The sequence below is a fragment of the Suncus etruscus genome, chromosome X (assembly GCF_024139225.1).
Source record: "Suncus etruscus isolate mSunEtr1 chromosome X, mSunEtr1.pri.cur, whole genome shotgun sequence".
Classification (NCBI taxonomy): Eukaryota; Metazoa; Chordata; class Mammalia; order Eulipotyphla; family Soricidae; genus Suncus; species Suncus etruscus.
Window position 1 is genome coordinate 124627751 of NC_064868.1, and position 11665 is coordinate 124639415.

Genomic DNA, 11665 nt, shown 5'->3' on the forward strand with positions numbered 1-11665 from the left:
ATTATTTTCAGGAAAAGAAATGTTCCCTTGTCACAGGATAAAAATGTATTTCTTTACTATCAACTAAAATTATAAAATAGATTTTACAAGTCAGTCTGAAGGTGATGCCTTTAGATTCTCATTTATTGTCACTATTCCTATTTGTTATAGGGAATAATATGAGCTGCTAATATCTGATGAAACCCTGAAAGTAATTCCCTCAAACATCTGTCTTTTAACTGGGTCAACATGACAGAAACAATAAAATATTATTAATATATAACTTTACTGTAGTATTAATGTGGGGGTCAAGGAATATTCTTGTAAAAGATCATTTATAGCCCCCATTTGACGACAAATCAGGTTTTATTCAGTAATTGTCAACTATTGTCTTTGAATAAACAAGTGGAGTTAATCTAGATTAATATGAGAACCCCGAGTGCAGCCAGGATTAACCTCAAACAAAACAAAACAAAACAAAAAAAAACAGTTTTGTTAATAAATTCTATCATACACTATTCAAAGCACATTGAAATTGATCTGATTTTCTAAAAAGCATATTTACAATTGCTTTGGCTCTAATCAGGATATCAACATGGTCTATATAATATGTTTTCTTATTTATATACTGTCTTTTCTTGCCTGAGTCATGTAGTGTATATTAAGAATTTGAGCCATGAGATACCACCTCACACCACAGAGAATGCCACACATCACAAAGAATGAGAATAAGCAGTGTTGGCGGGGATGTGGAGAGAAAGGAACTCTTATCCACTGCTGGTGGGAATGCCGTCTAGTTCAACCTTTATGGAAAGCAATATGGAGATTCCTCCAAAAACTGGAAATCGAGCTCCCATATGATCCAGCTATACCACTCCTAGGAATATACCCTAGGAACACAAAAATACAGTACAAAACCCCCTTCCTTACACCTATATTCATTGCAGCACTATTTACCATAGCAAGACTCTGGAAACAACCAAGATGCCCTTCAACAGACGAATGGCTAAAGAAACTGTGGTACAGATACACAATGGAATATTATGCAGCTGTCAGGAGAGATGAAGTCATGAAATTTTCCTATACATGGATGTACACGGAATCTATTATGCTGAGTGAAATAAGTCAGAGAGAGAGAGAGAAAAACGCAGAATGGTCTCACTCATCTATGGGTTTTAAGAAAAATGAAAGACATTCTTGCAATAATAATTTTCAGACACAAAAGAGAAAAGAACTGGAAGTTCCAGCTCACCTCAGGAAGCTCACCACAAAGAGTGATGAGTTTAGTTAGAGAAATAACTACATTTTGAACTGTCCTAATAATGAGAATATATGAGGGAAATGGAAAGCTTGTTTAGGCAGGGGTCAGGTGGGGAGGAGGGAGATTTGGGACATTGGTTATGGGAATGTTGCACTGGTGATGGGTGGTGTTCTTCACATGACTGAAACCCAAACACAATCATGTATGTAATCAAGGTGTTTAAATAAAATATTAAAAAAATTAAAAAAAAGAATTTGAGCCATTATTTGAATAAGTGTATGACTTTAATTTACAGGTATTCTTTAAAACTGGAAAGAAAATGATCAGGTTAAAAACTCAGAACTGGGGGCCGGGCGGTGGCGCTGGAGGTAAGGTGCCTGCCTTACCTACGCTAGCCTAGGAGACGGACCGCGGTTCGATCCCCCGGCGTCCCATATGGTCCCCCAAGCCAGGAGCGACTTCTGAGCGCATAGCCAGGAGTAACCCCTGAGCGTCACCGGGTGTGGCCCAAAAACCAAAAAAAAAAAAAAAAAAAAACTCAGAACTGGGGACAAAGAAATGCAGATTGGTTAGGGAAATTTCTTTGCATGAAGCTTACCCAGGTTCAGCCCCTGCACCTCAAGCCCATCAGGCTTGATCCATGATTATCAAGCAAAGAATAACCCCTAACTACTGATTATATGCCCCTCAATGAAATAAAATAATTGCATCATTGTAGGTGTTAATGATAATTATGATCATTATAAATTATGTTAATTATCTGGCAAGTCAAGACAATAAGCATTAATTGGATGGTACATATTCAATGAATCTGACCTTTAAAGAAAAGAACAGGGCATTAATTATTTTAATATCTTTATTTAAACACTTTGACTATTCCCATTTACCACCCTAGTTGGGTCAGTTTTAAAGCTTTAACATAATGATCGACAATCAACTATGTATGGGCGTGCACGTGTGTATGTGTGGTGGCCACTTTTATGTCAGTCTAATGTCTGTGTCATATATAATGTCTATCTGTGTAGTACATAGTCCTTCAACTTTCCACATCCTCTGCCTGCCACACAGAAAAATATTTTCTATTGTTTCCCTATGCTCAAATTTTCCCTATGCTCATTTATCCCAGATTTGTTGCTTTCCCTATTAAATCCATTTACTACTATAGCTCAACACCTCTTGTTGGAACACCACCCCTCTCCCACATGCCCCTACCCCTGCCCCAAAACTTTGCCACCTCCCATCAATGTGGACTGTTACTTGAGACCAAAATTGGCTTTTTGAGAGGGCCCTGGCTCAAGGACTGATCTTGGAACATGACAACCCAGAAGCTGCAGACATTTTCACCAACTTCCTGACTGACATCAACTGACAGATCACCTCAATAGCTGAAGCAGTAGTCCAGATTCTCTTCACCTTGGACATACTTTTTGATGTATGCCAGTGTCTGTAGTGTGAGATGATATCTCATGTTTTTTAATATAATTTTTATTTTGATCATAGTGTCTTACATATTGTTGACAATAACATTTTAGGTACATATTTACATAAAATCAGGGGGGATTCCCATCCCCAAATTGCCCTCCCTACCCCTCCGTTTTTGTCCTACCTCCCATTTCCTCTTCCCTCACTCCCAGGGCGGCTAGAATATGTGGTCCCCTCTGTATCCAACCCACTACTTAGTAGTCTTGCACCTGTTTGGTCTTGATGCCTCCCTTATCTCCCCCTCTAACTGTAGGCAGGACTAGCTAGTTCAAGTTGCGTGTTTTTGCCTGAAAAGGAGGAGATAAATAAACTGGGGTAAGAGTCTAATACTCCCAAAATACTTACATCTTCCTGATGATCAGTAACGTGGAATATTTGTTCACGTGTCTTTTGGCTGTCTGTATTTTTAGAGAAAATTGTTAAAGGCAAAAAACTTTTGTCTCAAGAATAGCAGTGGTGTGGTCTTAGGTCATTAACTGTTGCAAGTCAGCCCCTGAAGTGGTTGACTGATGGAGGGATGGAGGATGAGGTCTTTCCCCTCCAGCTCGGAGCATGCGTCTGCCACCCTGTTCAGCCGGCGGTTCTGAGGTGAAGCTGGTAAACAGCTTGCAGACAGTCAGGCTTGTGGAAAGATTAGCTTTATTCGGTGGACAAAGCCTCAGCATGAGTATCAGCAAAAAAGCCCCTTGCCTTCCACAGACCCTTGTTTTTATCTCCCAGAATCAGGTACCACCCAATGGTGGGAGCAGAATCAGGTACCACCCTAGGGTGGGGGCAGAAGGCCGGGTCACACCCTAGGGTAGGGCACAATCACCGATCAGGGTAGGGTCAGTAACATAATAATTCCATAAAATGTTTACATACACAACAATTAACATATTGCTTAATGCAGCAATTTAGTCTAAAATTTGTATTAAGTATAAAATTAATACTAAAATTTTATATTTCAACCACTTAAAACTTGAAATCAAATATATGACTTCTTTTTCTAAAAATGTATTTTTTAATTACTGTCCTAATCTTTGGAAATCTTAAAAAGGTCACCCAATGTTGGAATTTCTGTGGACTAGTAAGATTCCATCTCCATATTTCTGGCTTATATGGGCCCTTTCACAGCTCTGTACATTAGCAATGGACAATGAATTTCTGAAAACTTTGAAAAAGTATGATATATTAACCATATTCAAATAAGGCAATTGTTTTGTGAAATATTACAATGTTATTTTTCTATGTCAGAAAATGCTAAAGATGTGACAAAGTATCTTCACTTGTGAGTAAATCAAAGTATACATACCATCTGACACAAACATAAAATAAAATTTATAATCTTATTTTATTGTGGAAATTAGTGACAGCATTAGTTAGAAATCATTGAAGTGGGGGCCAGAGCAATGGCACAAGTGGTAGGGCATTTGTCTTGCAAGCGCTAACCTAAGATGGACTGCGGTTCGCTCCCCCATATCCCATATGGTCCCCCAAGCCAGGAGCGATTTCTAAGAGAAGAGCCAGTTATACCTCAAGCATCACTGGTTGTGGCCCTTAAACGAAACAAACAAACAAAAAATAACACCGAAGTGTAAGAAGTATTGTGTAAGTTAAGCAAAACTGACAATAACCCTAAATTTATACATAACATTATTAATGAATTCTAAGCTGAGTGTAGTATATTTGATTAAATATTTAATTAAATTACATATTCATTTTGCTGTTAGTTCAATGTTTAATGAATTAACTTTATTCAATAAGACCATATGAATGGAAATATGTTTTATTAACTTTTGAAAATATCTGTTAACACACCATTTTCTCTAAAGAATTATGACTAGCCCAACACTACAATCTATTGGAATGTCTCCCTCTTCATACCCTCTCCCCAAATCTAAATTTTGTAATCAGACTAGTTTTTCCTTTGACTCATAGAAATTTTTTTTCCAATTTCTCCATGTCTTGTGTTATCTGTTGGCTTGTTTTATATAGTTTTTTCTTTGATGTGGCATTTTTCCTTCATCATTTCAGAACAACTATATCATAAATTGTAATTCTTATAAAATATCCCTCTGCTTTTATACATATTATATAAGTTCATATTAATTTCTATTATATGACATGCTAACTTAATATGTATGTTGAACTATTATTACATGTCTAGAATAAAACTTTTTTGACATAATAGACTATACTCTTATCTAATTAGCGGCTTCCATTCACTGAGATTTATTTAATGAGTTTAATTTGTATGTAAGTGTAGTGTTACAGCCCTTAGGATGGGCTGAGATGGTGAATGGAGGCCTTTGTTCTTAGGCTCCGGCCACATGGCTCCATCCCCCATTAACCGGCAGGTCATCATCTTCAGGTGGTAGCAGCGGGAATCAGACTCACTCAGACAGGCTTCAGGAGTTATCAGCTTTATTCATACCCTATCCACCACATGTGTGGTCAACCTTAACTATTCACGGATGCTATCCTTAGCTTGACCTGCATCTTAACTTCTTTCAGCCATGTCTCCTCCTCTTACCTCTCCATCTTGGCAAAGACCTTAATACCTTGGGTCCAAGGCCTTATATGATAAGCCAGGGGTCTCAAACTGGCAGCCCGTGGGCTGCAAACGGCCCTCCGTACAACATTTTGTTGCACTGCCCTAGAGAAATCTTTTTTTGTTTTGTTTTGTTTTGTTTTAGTTATTTGGGTCACACCCCCCAATGTTCAAGGCTTACTACTGACTTTGCACTCAAGGATCACCCCGACTTTGCCTCCTGCGGCCCCCAGGTAAATTGAGTTTGAGACCCCTTATCTACTCTTCCCAAGACCCCTCCCAGGAATGGGTGGGGTCTTGCAGGTAAAGATACACTTAATATCCGCCCAAGACACCTCCCAGAAATGGGCAGGTCTTGCCGGTATTTACCCGTAAATTCGGGGTGGAATCACATGTAAGTACATTGATGGTTTAATGCATAATTAAGTTTGCTTAATGTCTCTGCTTTAGTTATCGCAGTACTTTAAGCCTCAGTAAATTAATTTAGAAAAATTGAACTTTTTTGAAGAACTAAAGAAGGATAGAAAATAGGTAACCACTGAAGAACTGATATAATTATAAAACTTACTGAAGATGGGAACTTGAGAGAAACAGTTGCATAGAGTCTCAATTTTAGTGCTCACAATTAGTCTAATCATGTTGTTTATCTCCTGATACAATGCAAGAACACCGGTAATGTTCTAAAATTTGATAATTTCATATAGATTCTCAATTTTGATATTATAATCATTTATGTATGGAAAAACCTATCATTAATCATATTATAAACTGCAATATATAAATAAAGTTTTTAAATTACTTTGTTCATAAAAGTTCCTGCCTCATCCCTTGACCCTCTCCAGAACAGTGGTTCAATGAGAATCCTTTTTACCTCACAGCTCCTACTGCGACCCCTATGACTCCTCCAAACATTGCAGCTCCTGCTGCAAATCTCTTAGTTTCTGCCACGACCCTAGGGAGGAGTGGGGAGTCCTGGCATTACCTCTGACCAGGGGACGATTCTACATCCAGTTTTCCCCCTCAGGCCACATCCAGACCACTGTCTCCATTAGATCTTCATCTGCTTCATGGATATCTATGAGATCTTGGTAGCTAATTTGGTGACCTGATTTGATCCTGGATGAGCCATCAAATGTTGGGGTCCAAAGTCGAAGGATGAGACCATATAATTGAAACAAAGAATAGCAAAGCTTCATTTAGCCTAACAACAAGCTACAAATTTACTAACCAAGGTCACCTTGAAAGAAGACACTACCCAGGGGTCACAAGCCAGAAGAAATAAGATTAGAAGTAGGAAGTTTTGACCTTTAAGTTGATTGCCCTTTTCTAAGATGTTTCTAGAATGTTTTATCATGTCCCTTTATGGCTAGGTGTCAAGGGCCATATATTATGGTCTATAGGTCCTTCTGGTCTGTGTCATTATTGTTAGGATAGAAACTTAGCCTTTATGTTTTTCTGCTTTGTTTTAGCAGCCCCTGTGAATCACATACTTCTTTTTTAATATCTTTATTTAAGCACCATAAGTACAAACATGTTTGTAATTGGGTTTAAGTTATAAAAAAGAACTTAGCTTCTAAGTGGAAACTTAGCCTTGTTAGCCTTTAATGGGAACTTAATTTTAGGTTGACAAAATGGAGTCCTGTCTGCTCCAGGCTTTACACTGAATATCCAAATCAATTGCAAATAAACAAAGAAAACGAACGGTATGGAACAAATGGAATAATGCAATAATGGAACTATGTTAAGAATGTATACAAATAGAACTGCATAAGACTGGAATAAATTTGCAGAACAGAAGAATAGAATTGAGATTAAGAACTGAATCTCTCAGATTACATAAAATCAACAGAGTAGCAAAACAACAGAGCGCCAGCAAAAAACAGAGTAGCAGAAAAAGAACTACTCTGACAAAGTAGCTAACTATATAATGAGGAACAATCAAAATCCCTTTAATTTATTGGAAATCTGCTGATTAAAGATTGGACTCATTTGTAAAAAAAAAAAACCCATTTATCCTTCTACACATGGATTATCAAATTATAAACCCAAGAGTTAAAAGGCATTTTGCTTTTCCAAGAAGAACATATTGATGTATCAAATAAGCTGATGCTACCAACAAAAAGCCACTGATGCCAAAACAACAATGTGAATTGCAAAGAGAAATAGCATCTTGTTTTCATTCAAAAGGCTATCAACATAAATATTTAGCTTTTAAAACTTAATCTAAAATAGAGAGAAACTGGAAACATTGGTGATGGGAAAATTGCTCTTGTAAAAATGATCTCCATTCTATGATAGAAATTTGATAATGAACAATTTTGTAACCACAGTGCTTAAAATGTAATTAAAATTTTTATAACAGATGAGAAAGCCATATCGGAAAAATAGGACACTGTTATCAGGCACCAAAAGAAGGTCATGGATTTAGAACTAATAGTAAACCAATCAAATTAAGAACTGAAAACAAGGGGCCGGAGAGATAGCACAGCGGTGTTTGCCTTGCAAGCAGCCAATCTGGGACCTAAGGTGCTTGGTTCGAATCCCGGTGTCCCATATGGTCCCCTGTGCCTGCCAGGAGCTATTTCTGAGCAGATAGCCAGGAGTAACTCCTGAGCATTGCCGGGTGTGGCCCAAAAACCAAAAAAAAAAAAAAAAAAAAAAAAGAACTGAAAACAAATATGTCAGCTCTGCTACTAACCTTCTCACCCTTGAGGGCCATTATAACTCGGTTTGAGGGGTCCAGTCACTGGGGACTTTCATTGTCAATTGCTCTGATGACATAAAAAGCTTCTTATGACAGAAAAAATACATTGACTGACCACAGACTCTCAGTTACTAGAATAATTTTCCATACTTGTTCACTCATAATTCTCGCTTCAGAAGATGCTACAATTAAGTCATAAGATTATGAGATTGGTGGTGCAAATGAACATGTTTGCATTGGAGCAATTATGCAGTGCAAGACAAAGCATGTAGTTGAATGTATTTTCTGGTTTCCAGAAACCACAAATGCATTCATCATTGAAGCACATGGATATGACATAGAAAAGAGTTGCTCATTTGGACCCTTCTTACTATCAAAATATAAATATAAAACTATTAAGATTGGATTTCGGCACTGCTAGAAACCTTATGACCCTTGTGGTTCACCATAACTAGGTTTGAGGGTTCTAGTCACTGGGGACATTCGTTCTGAGTTGCTCTGAAGACAAGACCTTATGTGTATGGAAATATAAAAGAAAAAGAAGCATGGATATCATCAGTGCATATGCTCATTTTCTAATCACAGTAGATGTCCATAAGACAGATTGCTATGTGGTTAACAGCAATGTGGATCATAGACTCAAACTATAGGAGTGTTGTCCTCGCTCACTGAATCTCATCCAATCAATGTCTCCTTTTTTCTTTTGGATGCAAACTTTCCACGATGGTTAACCCTCTGAGCTCTGATGAAATAAAAGACTTAGTCTTGCAAGTAACTTTGTTCTGAATATAGGTTGAGCTTCTTCTAAAACTTACACACAATAATCTGAGTGGCAACTTACACAAAAACTGGCTGCAAAATAGCAGAGAATCAGTCCTTAGTAGAAAGCACCCCACAGGGTAGGGGGGGTGGCAAAGCAGGATGTCAGATAGGTCAGGGAAGACACCACTAGAGCAATAGTTCATGAAAATGGTGACTCTGAATAGGGACCAAATGCTTATATTCTCTAGACAACAATATCATGAACCAAAGTGCCCGAAACATTGGAAAAAGAACAAAGGACTGGAGAAAAGCACTGACCACAGAGGCAGGCTGCTGAGTGACTGGGAACTAGTAAATGGGGGAATTGCTGAAGAGAAAGTGACTCTGGTGAAGCCATGAGTAGATCAGTGCCCAAGGATTATAGCCCTGCAATACAATTCTGCATGGCACTGCAACTTTGAAATACATGATGGTTTCATTAAATTTTTATCACATTTTTAAAAGGTTGCATGTTGCCACCAACTCTAAGACAGCAGAAGTTAAATTAATTGAATTTGATAATACTGAACACTTGGTGGGGTCTCTTATAATAAATGATGAATTCCTATTTTTTCTTTGCTATCCACTAGTTACTGACTTGATGGCCTTCTTTGTGAGGAAGAATCGGATATAAAGCCTTTTACTTATACTAACACTTACATCTATTAAATAAATCATTTATGAGGATGATAGATTATAAGTCTCTAACTAAATCTTCTAGAGGGAGTGTTGAGATGTAGCTAAGGAACATGCCTTACACCTAGTCTACTCGGGCTTGAGGCCTGACACCAAGTCTGGTCCTCCCGTTCCACTACATGTGCTCCATGAGTTCAGAGTCCAGAAATAAGCACAAAGAACTAATGGGAATGCCAAAAAGAAACCACAAAGCAAAACAACCATGCAATTATAATCTTCTTGATCTATGTGATTGATGGGAATTATACTTGGGAATTTGTTCATGACATATTGTACAAATTAATTGGAAATGCTTCTTATGAAGATCTACTAATATAAGACCCGGTCATACCTGCATTAAGAATCTAAATTATCTGAAGCTAATAGCAAATAATTCTCCTCATTAGAGATACTTTTAATTCTTCTCCCTGTATGTTACACTGCAGAGTGATATGGCATCCCTGGAAAATTCTTACATATATGGAAAGTATCATCTCTCTGTGCCAATCAAAATCCCAACAGTAAAGGGTTACAAAAAGGTTTTTATTAAGGGAGAGGCAAAGCAGGGGGGCCAGGGACCTTATAGCCAGCTAACTAGCCTGAGAAAGAAACAGAGAGAGAGACAGACCGATAGAGACAGAGATAGCAACAGAGAGATAGAGAAGGCCAAGGTTGGAACCAGGGAAAGAGGTCAGCCAGTGAAAGGACAAGAGAAAGGGAAACAGTAGAGAAGCAAAAAAAAGCAGGAATAAGGAGTGTGTAAAACAGTTTCTCCGGGATGTTCCACCTTCCAGGTGTGACATTTTATCCTCATATAAAATTCAACATTCCCTTTCGTGTTCTGAAGCTCCAGGAAAAAAGGTTGGATTTTCAGCCAGGTTAATTGGAGCACATGGTAAAGTGGGGAACTCTTTTAAAACCATTTTCGAAAACTTTGAAATGTGCTACTCAAAGAGATAGGTATGGAGAATGTTGGTTTCTTAGCAAGATGGAACATGGCAACACTGGTAGAGAGAAATTGACATTGATGGTGGAAATGGTGTTGGCATAGCATATTCTGAAGACTCAAGAATTTTGTAAACCACGAACCATTAATTGACTAAAATTAATTAGTATTTAAATGTCGTTTGAAAAATTATAGAAATGAAATAGCACAGGTGATTTCAGTAGGACATTTGTTCAGAATTGCATTATATTCATTTGTGTAGGCATTAGTATTAAGATATCCCTTTTAGTATTTAATGGACAATTGGCTCCTGAAATAAGTTTATGTAAGATAGAAATGGTAACAATATCAGGACATATGCTAATTAGAACACATGTTATATGTAGTTTGTGACTTTGTTTTTAACCTTTTTATAATTTCTGAGAAATATATATATATAAGAAAAGTGTTGTGAGACCTAATGAATTTTTGAAAAAGAAATAACCACACTTATATGTCAATTTTACTGGATCTTTTGTACTAAAAAAGGTTTGCTCATATTTGATATTATTTCCTGTTCCTTGAGTCTAAAGTACATTAAAATGATGTATCTTGACATTTGCTGCACACATACAATTTTTTATTCTAAATCTATAATAATATTTACTCATTTTTGCTATGGGTAATAGCACAGTATTATGAAAATATATATATTTTAAAGCATAATATGTCACAGTGGTTTAAATAAAAAATAGAAAAATAAAAATAAATTTATAACATAATATTACCATATTTACTATCAACTTGAAAAAGAGGAAGTTATTTGTGAAAAGCATGGCATATGAAGATTGTGATCAAATAACTGCTCTGTGAAGAGGGCACACATGAAAATATCTTTATGCATTAAAACCTGACTTCAGGTTTGTGACCTCATTGGAGAAATAACTTGTAAAATTATCATCCTGGGAGGCAAAACCTCTAACATTGTTTTTAGAACATTGATAGCATTTGAAGTTTATTCATCAAAAACTCATTTATTTTTAAAAATAACCTTAAAAATAATTTTTAAACCTGGCAAAAACATGACACATTACAAAAAACAGTGTATCTTTTCCTAACATTATATTGCAATTTCATTTTTATTTTGTTTGCTTGCATTTGATATTTGGCCCACATTGCCAATGCAAAGAGGACATGTGGTGCCAAGGATGAAATCCAGGATCCTACATGCAAGCATGTGCGCTAACTTTTTGAGTTATCTCTCTGGACTTAATATAGCCTTTCTATTCAGGCATATTTGAGAAC